This window comes from Triticum aestivum, chromosome 5B (assembly GCF_018294505.1).
Source record: "Triticum aestivum cultivar Chinese Spring chromosome 5B, IWGSC CS RefSeq v2.1, whole genome shotgun sequence".
In the NCBI taxonomy this organism is placed as follows: domain Eukaryota; kingdom Viridiplantae; phylum Streptophyta; class Magnoliopsida; order Poales; family Poaceae; genus Triticum; species Triticum aestivum.
The window spans coordinates 577,038,974-577,055,695 of record NC_057807.1 but is presented as its reverse complement, the minus strand read 5'-3'; positions in this window follow the sequence as shown (position 1 = coordinate 577,055,695).

Sequence of the window (16,722 nt, the reverse complement as noted above, 5' to 3'; positions counted from 1 at the left end):
CGTCGCCGGCGCCGTTTCTGGCCACCCAGAGCTCAACCACCACCACCAAGAGCTGCGGCTTGCTCCCAGCTACACGTAGATGCCCTCCGTCGCTCATTTGGTCGCCGGAATGCACAAAACCACTCTCGCCGCCATGTTTGGCATCGCCGGCGGCTAAACGCCAGGGAGTTGACCCCGCTGACCCCTCGTTTGACCACGGGTGGGCCCAGTTTGACCCCCCTGGGTCAATGACGGGTGGGGCCCAGCTCTGTTAACTAATCAGGATTAGTTTTAATCAATATTTAGTTAAACTAATTACACTAACACACGGGACCCACTGGTCAGGTTTGACCTGGACTGTTCGTTGACCACTGACGTCATCCTGACGTAATGCTGACGTAATAATTTATTTACTGGAATTATTTTTATACAGGAAATTCCAGGAAATACCACAAACTTCAAAAAATCATAGAAATTGATCTATAGCTCCAAATACAAAGTGTTATATATAAAAAATGATCAGAAAAATCCAATCTATCCATCTGTACTGGTTTCATGCATGTTTAAGCAAGTTAACCTGCTGTTTAGTGCAGAATCAGATAAAGCACTTAAAAGGGCCACATATGAGTTTGAAACTTGAATCTTTGGTTCAAACTAGTTCAAACCCATCTGGTCTTAGTTGCATTAGCCCAATACACTCATTTTGCCATGTCTCATGCATGCATCATATTGTTGCATATTGTTTGGTGATGTTGTGTATCGGTGCTCTTTGCGGCAGGTTCTGCCTCCGAGGAGTACCGTGATTACCCCAACGAAGAACAATACCAGTGCACCGACCCATCAGGCAAGCAACCAACCATTTGATCATATCGATACAATCCCATGTTCTCGCTTCTGCTCTCTTTTACTGCATTAAGACAACGCGTTTCAAACTGCTGTGTGCTACGGTAGTTGAACCCATTTCCTCTGCATGACCTGTCATTGCCACAGTAACTAGATGAAACCCACTAGCATGTGTACGAGTTGATTGAGCCATATGTATGTGTTGTTCCTACCTTGCTATGCCTGCTATGCTTAGAGTCGTGTCAGGTCTGGTTCATCTGGGTGATGGGCTAGAGTGAAATGATCATGTCGGTAATGAGAGTGATGTGTTGAACACGATTTGGTAAAGGTATCGATGAGAGGCCATGTAGGAGTACATGGTGGGTTGTTTCATTGAAGCCGTCCTTAAGCACTGAGATCTGTATGTATGATTTAAGAATTAGCTACTACCATGCATTGGGCCCGAAACCAATGGACCCTCTCGGCTTCTTATTCACCCTAGTCCTCTGTCCAGGAGTTGCAAGTAGTTTCTGGTGTTTGTAGCCTACTGGAGGCCGTGGACAGCGCTGACCGTGGGGTGGGCTGTGATGCGGTAGGTATGTGGCACGGTGTACCGGATACCCGTTAGGTATCTCGGGAACCCTGTACACATCGTTCGGGGCCGTATGTGGAAACCTCGGCCGGACTCCCTGCGGATGGAACCTGGATAGGCGATAAACCTGGACTAGATACTTAGGTGTTTAGGTAGGTCGTGGCCGACACCCACGTTGGGCTTCCGCTTGAAGGTTGCCGAGTACATGTCGTGTAAACGGCGGTAAGTGGTGAGAACGTGTATGAAGAAGTACACCCCTGCAGGGTTAACATCATCTATTCGAATAGACGCGTCCGCGGTAAAGGACTACTTGGTTGCCTATACAGTTCATAGACAAGTAAATGGATACTACTAAAAATCTCAAGATAAGCGTGAGTGCCGAGGATGGCTCTTCCGTAGGATGACGGAGGTGGATCCTCGGTGGTGTATTGAGTTGGTGTGTAGTGGACTCGAGTGTGCAAAACCATTTCAAGTTGGTGTCTCGTAGGATAGCTTAGCCAAGAGTCAAAGCTGGCTTGCTGCAATAACCCCACCAACCCTTCTTGATAATGTGCATGTATGTAGGATCTGATGTAAGTCTTGCTGAGTACCTTTGTACTCATGTTGCTTTAATTTACATTTTTCAGAAGACGCTGCAACCCCTTCTGCTGGGTTCTTCGTAGACGTTGACATCGATGAGTAGACTGAGGCCCAGGTGGTGATCCTGAGCTTGTGAAGGATCATGTAGTATAGCCAGGCTTCCCCAAGCCTCTTTTATTTTACTAGTTGTCTGTACTCAGACAAGTTACTTCCGCTGTTGGCTTGTATGTCTGTATGACTTGAATGCTGGGCCGTGTGACCCATACTCGTGTGTATGCTATGTATGGCTCTCTGAGCCTTTAAATAAAGTACTTGTGTCGTAGAGTCATGTTGTGATGCCTTGTTGTATTTGCACATATCGAGCATATTGTGTGTATGATTGAAATGCTTGGTATGTGTGGGATCTGACTATCTAGTTGTTTATCCGTAGTAGCCTCTCTTACCGGGAAATGTCTCCTAGTGTTTCCACTGAGCCTTGGTAGCTTGCTACTGCTCCGGAACACTTAGGCTAACCGGCATGTGTCCTTCTTCGTTCCTGTGTCTGTCCCTTCGGGGAAATGTCACGCGATGGATACCGGAGTCCTGTTAGCCCGCTACAGCCCGGTTTACCGAAGTCCTGCTAGCCCAGTGCTACAGCCCGGATTCACTTGCTGATGACCGACACGTTCGATGCTGGGTCATGGATGCCTGTCCCTGTAAGTTTGTGCCACTTTGGGTTTACGACTAGCCATGTCAGCCCGGGCTCCCTACCATATGGATGCTAGCGACACTATCATATACGTGTGCCAAAAGGCACAAATGGTCCCGGGCAAAGGTAAGGCGACACCCATGGGAATACCGTGCGTGAGGCCGCAAAGTGATATGAGGTGTTACATGCTAGATCGATGTGGCATTGAGTCGGGGTCCTGACAGCGTTGGCATCAGAGCCGGACTGCCTGTAGGTTCTCCAAGCCAAACTGGTCGATGTTGAGTCTAGAAATGCTTTAGTTATATGTAGGGGAATTGATTGTGGGATGGTATGTAAGGCTCTTTTTACTCCTTTACCTCATGGCATTCTGATCCGAGTCAGTCTATTCTTCCACCGGGGCTTAAGGACTAGGATCTCTTCTCTCTATCAGGTTCACGTGTTACTAATCAGTAGTACCTTATAGGTTTGATGGATACAAGCCTAGTTCAGTTCTACTACCCCATTATGTTGCTAAGATGGACCCAGAACCTTGATATGATGTTGTTGAGTGTCTATGCAATTCTTTGCAAAATGCCTCAAAATCCTTTTGAGCATTTACAGCCGTTATGATGTCCAATTTCTGCTAGGAATTCTAATGTCTTGTGTTTATCATGTTCCAGATGGCTTCCCGTCCTCAGAATCAAGTGGTTCGTTTGACTCGATGCCTAGATGTACCCGGCCATACTGCCATGTTGGTCAGGGTAATGACTGAGGCAGGATACCGTTGGTATCCTGAGTACACGGTTGAAGAGCAATTCCGAGACTTTAATCAAAGTCAATATTTTTGCACTGTCAGGATATTTCCATCTTATCCTGGATCTACCGAGCCCCTCCACTGCTCCTATGGACTCGGTGTTACTATTGAGATGGCTGTGCAGGATGCTGCCTACTCTATGATGACCATCATGTGAGTCAGGACTGGCCTATTTCGGGACTCCGACTTCTCATATATGCCAGCTTCACTTCCGGGAGCACAAGGGTATCTCCAGGCTATCTATGCTGACTCCACTCAGGAGGATTCACTGACCCGCACCACTGCACAGTTGCTTGAAGACAAGGACCGTGAAAATCGGGCCTTGAGACTGAAGCTTTTCAATACCCGTGCTGATCATTGGGCCACTTTGACTCGGTTTGCACCGGCTGTGCAAGATGGATATATGGATATGCGAGATCTCTATCCTGTGAGATCTGCTCTGCCGGACATGATGGATTGGCGTGATGTAGGAGGCATCACCCCACCTCGTGGTCCCCGAAGGCCACCATTTGTTGGTCCAAGACCTCATCCTAGCCCCTATGGTCCACAAGCTCCACGGGACCGACTGTTTCCGGATGATCACGTTGAGCTTCCAGGCTATGGTGGTGACTTCTATGAAGACTACTACGGAGCTGTCTGAGTTAGTAGTAGTATCACTAGTATCGTACTAGTTGTATCGTCCACCGTCCGGCGTGACTCGTGGGATATGACTTAGCTTGTACCACCTTCCGGAGGTGTATAAAAATAATGTATAGGAGCTTGGAATGCCTCCGATGAGATGTAATCTTCCTTTCACCGTAGTAGTACTTTGTTTGGTTTTGTACTAAACCTTGTATGGTGTGTATGATGATGGAATAAAAGAAGCAGTTTCTGTATCTACCATGTCATACGGATGATCATCTTACATTCCAAGTTATCCATTACATTCTACATTTCTATGTCAGAATCTTATCATCTTGGACTAAACCATTGTCTTGTTTTCATAGGATGGTTAACACCCGCAACAACCCTACTCTCCCAGAGTAGGCCGAAGGCAGCAGAGTTGGGGAAACAAACCTGCCTCACCCTCCTTCTCTGGCCGAGGTTATGCTGGAGGCTGAGAGAAACAAGCGGGAGACCAACCGTTTGTTGGAGCGCATCGAGCAAAACACAGCACACCATCAGAGGAATAACTTGGTGTCGCTCATCGACTTCATCAAGTTACATCCACCCACCTTCCACCACTCCGTCGAGCCTCTCGACGCTGATGACTGGCTTCGCAGTATTACTCACAAGCTACGCTCTGCACTCGTAGCTGAGGCTGATAAGGTCACATTTGCTGCATATCATCTTGAAGGCCCCGCCAGTCTCTGGTGGGAGAATTATGGAGCCATGCGCCCAGTGGGCCAGGTCACTACTTGGGCTGAATTCAGCGAGGCTTTCCATGAACATCACATTCCGGAGGGTCTTATGGACCGTAAACGTGAGGAGTTCTGCAGTTTCACTCAAGGTAGACTCTATGTGGATGCATACAGCAGGGAGTTCGGTAACCTAGCACGTTATGCAACTAAGGAAGTTTCCACCGATGCCAAGAAGCAGGCAAGGTTCCGCAAGGGACTTAGCCCTGAGCTTCGCCGCGACCTCCGTCTGCATGAGTGCACATCTTTTCAGAAGCTTGTTAACAAGGCCATCAGTGCTGAGTCTGGTCAGTCTGATTATGAAGCAACACGCAAGCATGGCCGCGACATGGGTTCCTCATCCGGTGCTGGTCCACAGAAGCGCCGGGTGTGGGTGCCTAACACTGCCCTGCCACCCAGGTTCACACCGAGGCCATCCTATCAGGCGCCTCGTCCAACTCAACAGTATGCACCAGCCAAGCCCTATGGTGGGCCAACCAACAATGCTCCTCCACGCACCAGCTCCGTGACATGCTTCAAGTGTGGGGAATCGGGCCACTACCTACGCGAGTGTCCCCAGACCAACCCCAACCAGTCTGGAAAAGCTGTTGGCCGTGGAAAGCTGATAGGGAAAGTGTTCTACGCCAAGCCGGCCACCGCTGCACGTGGCCATGTCAACTGTATCTCTGCTGAAGAGGCTCAAGAGGATCTGAACGTCGTTCTCGGTACACTCCTTGTTAATTGCCACTCGGCATCTATTCTTTTCGATACTGGAGCATCTCATTCATTTATATCCGAGAGCTATGCTCGACTGCATAACACCACATTCTGTGAGATGCCCACCTCTATGGTAATTCAAACCCCGGGATCCAAATGGCAAACTTCTAGAGTAAGCCATGGGAATGAAATTCAAGTCGACAGACTTGTTTTTCTCGCATCTTTGATAGCTCTCAAATCTTCGGATCTTAATATCATCTTGGGTATGGACTGGATGTCAGCCCATCATGCCAAGATTGATTGCTTCTCTAGGACTGTTCAACTCACACATCCTTCGGGAAAGATAGTCAATGTCTTGACCCGAGTAGCCAAGCGACAACTATATTCTCTTAACGCCAGTCCTTTTCCAGACCTCGAAGACGTTCCGGTAGTTCGTGACTTTCCAGATGTCTTTCTAGAGGAATTGCCAGGTGTTCCACCTGACAGAGATGTCGAGTTCGTGATAGATCTCATTCCAGGAACTGTCCCAATTTCCAGAAGACCCTATAAGATGGCACCACTAGAACTAGCCGAGCTTAAGACACAACTCGATGAGTCCTTGAAAAAGGGTTTCATCCGTCCTAGTTCGTCTCCATGGGCTTGTCCCGTTCTCTTCATCAAGAAGAAGGATGGTACGGATCAGATGGTTGTAGATTATCGACCAGTCAACCTGGTCACAATCAAGAACAAGTATCCGCTCCCCAGGATCAATGATCTGTATGATCAGCTCGCTGGATCCTCAGTCTTCTCCAAAATGGATTTGAGGTTGGGCTACCATCAAATCAAAATCAGGAACGGGGACATTCCTAAAACGGCCTTTGTTACTCCTTATGGCCAATACGAGTACACCGTCATGTCCTTCGGTTTAACCAACGCTCCAGCCACTTTCTCTCGCTTAATGAACTCAATCTTCATGGAGTATTTGGATAAGTTCGTCGTGGTTTACCTCGATGATATACTCATCTACTCCAAGAACGAGGAAGAACATGTTGAGCATCTAAGGCTAGTGTTGATGAAACTTCGAGAGCATCGCCTTTATGCCAAGTTCTCTAAATGCGAATTTTGGTTGCCAGAAGTGACCTATCTAGGACATGTAATTTCTGGTAAGGGTATTGCTATCAATCCCGAGCGAGTTCAAGCCGTCCTTAATTGGACTCCACCTGAATCGGTCAAGCAAGTTCGGAGTTTCCTTGGCTTAGCGAGCTATTGTCGCCGCTTTGTCGAGAACTTCTCCAAGGTTGCTAAACCTCTAACTGAACTCCTCAAGAAAGATAAAAAGTTCGAGTGGACTCCACAATGTGAGCACAGCTTCCAGGAACTGAAAAGACGCCTGACATCTGCTCCCGTACTGGTACCACTAGATTTCTCTAAGGACTTTGTTATCTATTGCGACGCCTCGCGGCAAGGACTAGGTTGCATTCTTATGAAAGATCGTCACTTAATTGCTTATGCTTCACGGCAATTGCACCCACATGAGGAGAATTATCCTACTCATGATCTAGAGCTTGCAGCTGTAGTCCATGCACTCAAAACCTGGTGACATTACCTCCTCGGTAATCGTTGTGAAATCTTCACTGATCACCAAAGTCTGAAGTACATATTCACCCAACCGGATTTGAATCTCAGGCAAAGACGTTGGGTCGAGTTGATCACAGATTTCGACTTAGGGATAACTTACACCCCAGGAAAAGCCAATGTCATGGCTGATGCACTAAGTCGTAAATCTTATTGTAACAATCTGATGTTGCAACAAAGTCAACCACTTCTCCATGAGGAATTTCGGAAGCTTAACCTTCACATCGTTCCTCAAGGATTCCTTTCCACCTTGGTGGCGAAACCTACCCTTACGGATCAGATCATCAAAGCTCAGAAGGTAGATCCGGGGATTTCCCGTATCAAAAGAAACATCAAGAAAGGAGTTGCAAATTGTTTCTCCATTGATGATCAAGGAGTCCTATACTTCGGGAACCGCCTAGTGGTTCCTAAAATGCGAAATCTAAGGCGATTGATCCTTAAGGAAGCTCATGAATCTCCTCTCACCATTCATCCCGGTAGCAGTAAGATGTATCAGGACCTACGCCAGAGGTTCTGGTGGACTAGGATGAAGAGAGAAATTGCTCAGTATATTGCTAACTGCGACGTCTGTCATCGTGTAAAAGAAGAGCATCAACAGCCTGCTGGCACCCTTCAACCTTTAGCTATTCCTGAATGGAAATGGGACAAAATTGGTATGGACTTCATCACCGGTTTTCCCAGGACCAAGAGAGGGAATAACGCTATCTTCGTCATTGTCGATCGTCTTTCCAAAGTGGCCCATTTCTTGCATGTTCGCGAGAGTATAACCGCTAGTCAACTAGCAGACTTGTACATCTCCCGAATAGTATCCCTCCATGGTGTTCCACTGGAAATTAACTCGGATCGAGGAAGTCTCTTCACCTCTCGATTTTGGGGAAGTTTCCAAAATGCTTTGGGAACCTGCCTTTCCTTTAGCACTGCTTTTCACCCTCAATCAAGTGGTCAAGTAGAACGTGTCAACCAGATTCTAGAAGACATGCTTCGAGCTTCTGTTATCTCATTCGGAATGGATTGGGAGAAATGCCTTCCATTTGCCGAATTTGCTTATAACAACAGCTATCAATCTAGCTTGGGTAAAGCCCCTTTTGAAGTTCTCTATGGACGAAGGTGTCGGACGCCTCTTAACTGGTCAGAAACCGGGGAAAGACAATTCTTTGTCCCGGATATGATCCAGGAAGCAGAAGAGCAAGTTCGCATTGTTCGTGAAAAGTTGAAAACAGCCCAATCTCGTCAAAAGAGTCAATATGACCGAAAACATAAGGCTATGACTTTTGAGGTTGACGAGAAGGCTTACCTTCGGGTTACTCCTCTGAAGGGAACCCATCGTTTCGGTATCAAAGGCAAATTGGCTCCTCGCTACATTGGACCCTTTCACATTCTCGCTAAACAAGGAGAAGTTGCCTACCAATTGGAACTACCTCCGCATCTCTCCAGAGTCCACGATGTCTTCCACGTTTCTCAACTCAGATGTTGCTTCTCGGATCCTATCCATGGAGTGGACCACGAAACGCTTGATCTTCAAGATAATCTCACGTACCGAGAGTACCCCGTTCGTATCCTCGGTCAAGCCGAGCGTACCACTTGACGTCATAATATCAAGTTTCTCAAGGTTCAATGGTCGCACCATTCTAAGAAGGAAGCAACTTAGGAAAGGGAGGATCGTCTTCGACTTGAGTACCCCGCCTTCTTTCTGGAGGAACCTAAATCTCGGGATGAGATTCTTTTGAGTGGGGGTGAGTTGTCACACCCTAGCTAGTTCATGCATTAGAGTGTTGCATCATGTCTATTTTCTCAACAGAAACTTGAATTGGGGATGACAGAACCCCCAGCCCCCTCTGAATCCAACTAGGGTTTACTAAAAATATTTTCAATGAACCTGAAATGCCCTTCTAAAATGTCCATCATTTTTGTCTTGGTGCAGAACCTCTGCCAAAAGTGGTGCACAATTTTCTAGGTCATCTTAAGGTCTTTGAATTAAATCATAAGTATTTGAGTTTGGGCATTTAAATTATATAAATTATTTAAATGCTCAAATAATCCCAAACTAAAATGTTCCATGCTGGATATATTCTAGTTAATGGCCATGAGCAGTTTGGTGAATTTTGGAGTGGTTTAGGTATTTTTAGTAAGTCCACAAAGTTACAGAATAATAAAAAAAGATAAATAAAAAGAGAGAGAGGGAACTAACCTGGCAGCCCACCAGCCAGCCCACCTAGCCGGCCTAGCCCAGCAGCCGCTCCAGCGAGCCACTTGCCTTTGCCAGGCAGGCAGGCAGGTGCTCGACGGCGGCACCAGCGCGCGCCACGCAGCTGCCCGTCGCCCTGCTTCCTCCCCTCGCCTCTCTGCTGGCCTGGACGACCTCCACGTCATGCCCTGAACCCCGTGGACACATCCATTCTCCCCCTGCCTCTCTCCCTCGCTCTCCCGCACCATGGCCGACGCCACCGTAGCCGCACCGTCACCGTAGTCGCGCTCTCCGTCGTCCTTGCGTCGTGCCGTCATGTCCCGGAGCTCCGCCGCCCTCCTCTTCGTCGAGCTAGCCCCGAGCGCTCGCTTGCCCCGAGGCCTCTGCACCAACCTCGCCCGACTCCGCCATCGCCGGAGATCCCCTTCACTCTCGCCGCCGCACCAGCTCGTCCCCGACCGCGCCGTCTGCTCCCTCGAGACCGCTGTGAGCCCAGCTACCTTTCCCCCCTTTCCTTTCTCGCTCTCGAGCCCCGTAGCGACTGCACGTAGCTCACCCGCACGCGCCGCCGCGGAGCTCGTCGCCGACGTAACTCCGGCCACCCACTGGCCACACCACCATGTCCAACGCACTCACCGCACTCGCAGGAACCCGTAGCACCACTCCACGAGCCTCGCCGTGCTCCGTAGCCTCGGGTTCATCGTCACCCAAACTCCGGCGACCGCCAAAGTCGTCGCCGGCGCCGTTTCCGGCCACCCCGAGCTCAACCACCACCACCAAGAGCTGCGGCTTGCTCCCAGCTACACGTAGATGCCCTCCGCCGCTCATTTGGTCGCCGGAATGCACAAAACCACTCTCGCCGTCGTGTTCGGCCTCGCCGGCGGCTAAACGCTAGTGAGTTGACCCCGCTGACCCCTCGTTTGACCACGGGTGGGCCCAGTTTGACCCCCCTGGGTCAATGACAGGTGGGGCCCAGCTCTGTTAACTAATCAGGATCAGTTTTAATCAATATTTAGTTAAACTAATTACACTAACACACGGGACCCACTGGTCAGGTTTGACCTGGACTGTTCGTTGACCACTGACGTCATCCAGACGTAATGCTGATGTAATAATTTATTTACTGGAATTATTTTTATACAGGAAATTCCAGGAAATACCACAAACTTCAAAAAATCATAGAAATTAATCTGTAGCTCCAAATACAAAGTGTTATATATCAAAAATGATCAGAAAAATCCAATCTATCCATCTGTACTTGTTTCATGCATGTTTAAGCAAGTTAACCTGCTGTTTAGTGCAGAATCAGATAAAGCACTTTAAAGGGCCACATATGAGCTGGAAACTTGAATCTTTGGTTTGAACTAGTTCAAACCCATCTGGTCTTAGTTGCATTAGCCCAATACACTCATTTTGCCATGTCTCATGCATGCATCATATTGTTGCATATTGTTTGGTGATGTTGTGTATCGGTGCTCTTTGCGGCAGGTTCTGCCTCCGAGGAGTACCATGATTACCCTAACGAAGAACAATACCAGTGCACCGACCCATCAGGCAAGCAACCAACCATTTGATCATATCGATACAATCCCATGTTCTTGCTTCTGCTCTCTTTTACTGCATTAAGACAACGCGTTTCAAACTGCTGTGTGCTACGGTAGTTGAACCCATTTCCTCTGCATGACCTGTCATTGCCACAGTAACTAGATGAAACCCACTAGCATGTGTACGAGTTGATTGAGCCATATGTATGTGTTGTTCCTACCTTGCTATGCCTGCTATGCTTAGAGTCGTGTCAGGTCTGGTTCATCTGGGTGATGGGCTAGAGTGAAATGATCATGTCGGTAATGAGAGTGATGTGTTGAACACGATTTGGTAAAGGTATCGATGAGAGGCCATGTAGGAGTACATGGTGGGTTGTTTCATTGAAGCCGTCCTTAAGCACTGAGATCTGTATGTGTGATTTAAGAATCAGCTACTACCATGCATTGGGCCCGAAACCAATGGACCCTCTCGGCTTCTTATTCACCCTAGTCCTCTGTCCAGGAGTTGCAAGTAGTTTCTGGTGTTTGTAGCCTACTGGAGGCCGTGGACAGGGCTGACCGCGGGGTGGGCTGTGATGCGGTAGGTACGTGGCATGGTGTACCGGATACCCGTTAGGTATCTCGGGAACCCTGTACACATCGTTCGGGGCCGTATGTGGAAACCTCGGCCGGACTCCCTGCGGATGGAACCTGGATAGGCGATAAACCTGGACTAGAGACTTAGGTGTTTAGGTAGGTCGTGGCTAACACCCACGTTGGGCTTCCGCTTGAAGGTTGCCGAGTACATGTCGTGTAAACGGCGGTAAGTGGTGAGAGCGTGTATGAAGAAGTACACCCCTGCAGGGTTAACATCATCTATTCGAATAGCCGCGTCCGCGGTAAAGGACTACTTGGTTGCCTATACAGTTCATAGACAAGTAAATGGATACTACTAAAAATCTCAAGATAAGCGTGAGTGCCGAGGATGGCTCTTCCGTAGGATGACGGAGGTGGATCCTCAGTGGTGTATTGAGTTGGTGTGTAGTGGACTCGAGTGCGCAAAACCATTTCAAGTTGTTGTCTCGTAGGATAGCTTAGCCTAGAGTCAAAGCTAGCTTGCTGCAATAACCCACCAACCCTTCTTGATAATGTGCATGTATGTAGGATCTGATGTAAGTCTTGTTGAGTACCTTTGTACTCATGTTGCTTTAATTTACTTTTTTCAGAAGACGCTGCAACCCCTTCTGATGGGTTCTTCATAGACGTTGACATCGATGAGTAGACTGGGACCCAGGTGGTGATCCTGAGCTTGTGAAGGACCATGTAGTATAGCCAGGCTTCCCCAAGCCTCTTTTATTTTACTAGTTGTCTGTACTCAGACAAGTTACTTCCGCTGTTGGCTTGTATGTCTGTATGACTTGAATGCTGGGTCGTGTGACCCGTACTTGTGTGTATGCTATGTATGGCTCTCTGAGCCTTTAAATAAAGTACTTGTGTCGTAGAGTCATGTTGTGATGCCTTGTTGTATTTGCACATATCGAGCATATTGTGTGTATGATTGAAATGCTTGGTATGTGTGGGATCTGACTATCTAGTTGTTTATCCTTAGTAGCCTCTCTTACCGAGAAATGTCTCCTAGTGTTTCCACTGAGCCTTGGTAGCTTGCTACTGCTCCGGAACACTTAGGCTGGCCGGCATGTGTCCTTCTTCGTTCCTGTGTCTGTCCCTTCGGGGAAATGTCACGCGATGGATACCGGAGTCCTGTTAGCCCGCTACAGCCCGGTTTACCGGAGTCCTGCTAGCCCAGTGCTATAGCCCGGATTCACTTGCTGATGACCGACATGTTCAATGCTGGGTCATGGGTGCCTGTCCCTGTAAGTTTGTGCCACTTTGGGTTTACGACTAGCCATGTCAGCCCGGGCTCCTTACCATATGGATGCTAGCGACACTATCATATACGTGTGCCAAAAGGCGCAAACGGTCCCGGGCAAAGGTAAGGCGACACCCGTGGGAATACCGTGCGTGAGGCCGCAAAGTGATATGAGGTGTTACATGCTAGATCGATGTGACATTGAGTCGGGGTCCTGACACTAGCGGTATAGTACTTGCCCGAGATTCAATCGTCGGTATCCCGATACCTTGTTCAATCTCGTTACCGGCAAGTCTCTTTACTCGTTTCGTAACACATCATCCCGTGATCAACCCCTTGGTCACATTGTGCACATTATGATGATGTCCTACCGAGTGGGCCCAGAGATACCTCTCCGTCACACGGAGTGACAAATCCCAGTCTCGATTCGTGCCAACCCAACAGACACTTTCGGAGATACCCGTAGTGCACCTTTATAGCCACCCAGTTACGTTGTGACGTTTGGTACACCCAAAGCATTCCTACGGTATCCGGGAGTTGCACAATCTCATGGTCTAAGGAAATGATACTTGACATTAGAAAAGCTATAGCATATGAACTACACGATCTTTGTGCTAGCTTAGGATTGGGTCTTGTCCATCACATCATTCTCCTAATGATGTGATCCCGTTATCAACGACATCCAATGTCCATGGTCAGGAAACTGTAACCATCTATTGATCAACGAGCTAGTCAACTAGAGGCTTACTAGGGACATGGTGTTGTCTATGTATCCACACATGTATCTAAGTTTCCTATCAATACAATTATAGCATGGATAATAAACGATTATCATGAACAAGGAAATATAATAATAATAACTAATTTATTATTGCCTCTAGGGCATATTTCCAACACCACACACACCTCCATGTATCTCTGCCAACAGCTCTAGTCTATCCTCCCGATTGATCCATTTCAGCCTCACACCATTTGGCATATTTCTGTATAGGGTGTTATCCACAAACTGATACATACTCGATTAGCGGGCTACTTTCTCAGATTCCACTAGATCATCGGGAAGTTCTCCTGTCTATAGGAATTGGACTATATGATGTGCCCACATCGGAGCTTGTGGATCGACGATGAGGACCAAAGGCATCTCCTCAGCTGCGGGAGCGCTGGCCTTGGCAACAAGAACATGGCGTTTCACTGGAGGACGCGGGTCACCAACCAACATAGGGTTCTCCCCGGCGACCTTCTCGCTAGCGGCTTCATGGAGCTCTGCCGGGAAATGTTTGCCGGTGTTTAGTTTTCTCCTCTTTCTAGCCAATGCTGACGGGGAAACCGATGGTTGAGTTAGGTGAAGCACAAAAGTTCCTGGTTCCACCATAAGCTTCTGTGCAGCACACTTTGACAAATGATCAGCAATGCTGTTTTCCGCACAAGGCACATGCTTTGTTTGTAAACCGTCAAAATGTTCTTCCAGTTTCCTCACCTATTCCACATATGCCTCCATCAGCGGGCTATGGTAATACTTGTTTACCTGCTTCACGACAAGTTGAGAATCGCCACGAATGATTAGTTTCTTTATTCCCAACTCTATTGCAATCCTGAGTCCGGCAAGTAGTCCCTCATATTCTGATGTGTTACCAGTTGCCTCTTCTCTAGGGAAGTGCATCTGGACAACATACTTGAGGTGCTCTCCGGTGGGTGCAACAAGAAGCACTCCAGCCCCGGCGCCTTGCAATGAAAAAGCTCCATCAAAGTACATTACCCACTCCTTGGGGGTTTCCTTGCCGGGAAGAACTGTTTCCAGCACTTCTTCATCAGGTGTTGGCGTCCACTCTGCAATGAATGCTGCCAGTGCTCTGCTTTGGATAGTTGCCGTGCTTTCAAACTTCAAGTCAAAGCTCGATAATTCCAATGCCCACTCCATTATCCTACCAGTAGCCTTGGGGTTCCTTAGGATACGCTGCAATGAAAGGCGAGTCACTACAGTGATCTCGTGAGCTTGGAAGTAATGGCGCAGCTTCCTCGAGGCCATGAGAAGGGCGAAGATCAATTTTTGCACACCAAAGTACCTTGACCTAGCCCCTATAAAAGAGAGCTGACAAAGTAAACCGGTCACTGCACCATTTTCTTCCTTGCTAACACCCTTTGATTATCGTCTTTTGCTTGTGGCCCCCCTTTGTTATCTGCATTAGGACTTGCCGGGGATAGGTTTTGCCTATAACTATGTGGCTCGGTTGCATTGGTTTCTTCACTATCCACTTCCCTCACTGCCACCAACGCAGCACTAACCACTTGGTTGGTTGTCGCTAGGTATAGCAGCAACGGTTCCTGTGGCCTAGGCACAACCAAAGTTGGAGTAGATGAATGGTAACTTTTCAAGTCTCGTTGTGTAGCCTCTGCTCCCGGAGTCCATTTCATAGGGTCGGCCTTCTTCAAAATTTTGAAGAACGGCAGGGCGCGCTCGGTGGACTTTGAAATGAACATACTCAGTTTGACAACACAATAAGCCAGACGCCTCACATCCTTGATGGTTTTCGGGGCTTGGATCTGTTCTATTGCTTTGATCTTGTCGGGATTGGCTTCTATCCCTCTCTGAGACACAAAAATCCAAGGAGCTTGCCGGACAGAACGCCAAACACACATTTCTCTAGATTGAGCGTCAAGTTGATCTTTTGCAGATTTTCAAAGGTTTCTTCCAAATCTTCGATAAGTGTGGACTTGTCCTTGGTTCTGACCACTATATCATCTATGTAAGCTTCTATGTTTCTGTGTAGGTGGGGCTCAAAACCAATCTGCACAGCTCTTGCAAATGTAGAACCAGCGCTTTTTAGCCTGAAAGGCATCCGTACAAAGCAGTATGTGCCACATGGGGTAATAAATGCGGTTTTCTCTTTGTCCTCCTTAGCCATGAAGATCTGATGGTAACCGGAATATGCATCGAGGAAGGAGAGCAAATCACATCCTGAAGTGGAATCGATAATCTGATCAATGCGCGACAAGGGGAAAGGATCCTTTGGACATGCCTTGTTCAGGTCAGTGAAGTCAATACAAAGTCTCCACTTCCCACTTGCCTTGCGCATCCCAACTGGATTTGCTAACAGGGTTGGATGCCACACTCCTTTGACCAACCCTGCCGCTTCAAGTTTCTTAATCTCCTCGACAATGAATTTTTTCTGCTCTAAGGCTTGCTTTCTAACCTTTTTCTTGATGGGACATGCGCGAGGACAGTCAGTAAGGTGGTGCTCGAATACCTCCCTGGGAACACCGGGGATGTCAGATGACTGCCATGCAAACACATCGACATTCGACCGTAGGAAGGCAATGAGCGTGCTTTCCTATTTGTCATCAAGGGTGGCACTAATGGCGAAGGTACCATCAGTGCCATCCTGCCTCACTGGGACCTTCTTCATTGTAGGAGGAGCAGCCTTAGATTTCTTATTAGCCTAACTCTCCGGCAAGTCGCTGCCGGGCGCGACGCACTCCAAAGAGGCATGCTTCCCAGGGTCCTTGTCGGTGTCCTTGCCAGCTTTCTTAACCTTCTTTTCTTCCTCAGTGGGAGCTAAGGCTTTGATAGCCTCAGTTGCTGCCACATCTCTGTACATCTTGTCGATGCATATGCCTGCATCCCTCTTATCTGACAGGATGGAAATGACTCCCATATGGCCATTAGCACAATTGACATTAACAGAATTTATAGTGACATCATTGCAATCATGCTTTTCATTCGAGGAGCCATCATGAATCACTTTATAAATTTCTTTTTTTAACACTTCATCACAATTTTCAGATTCATGATTTTCAAGTAAAACTTCATAGAGATAATCAAGTGCACTCAACTCACTAGCAATTGGTTTAATATAATTAGATCTTTTGAAAAGATTCTCAAGTGGATGATGATCCATATGTCTCTACTTTTCCTTTCCTTTTCTATTTTTGAGTGTTGACATGAAGGGAAAAAAGCAAGCAAATGAGCACACAATTTTTTTGTGT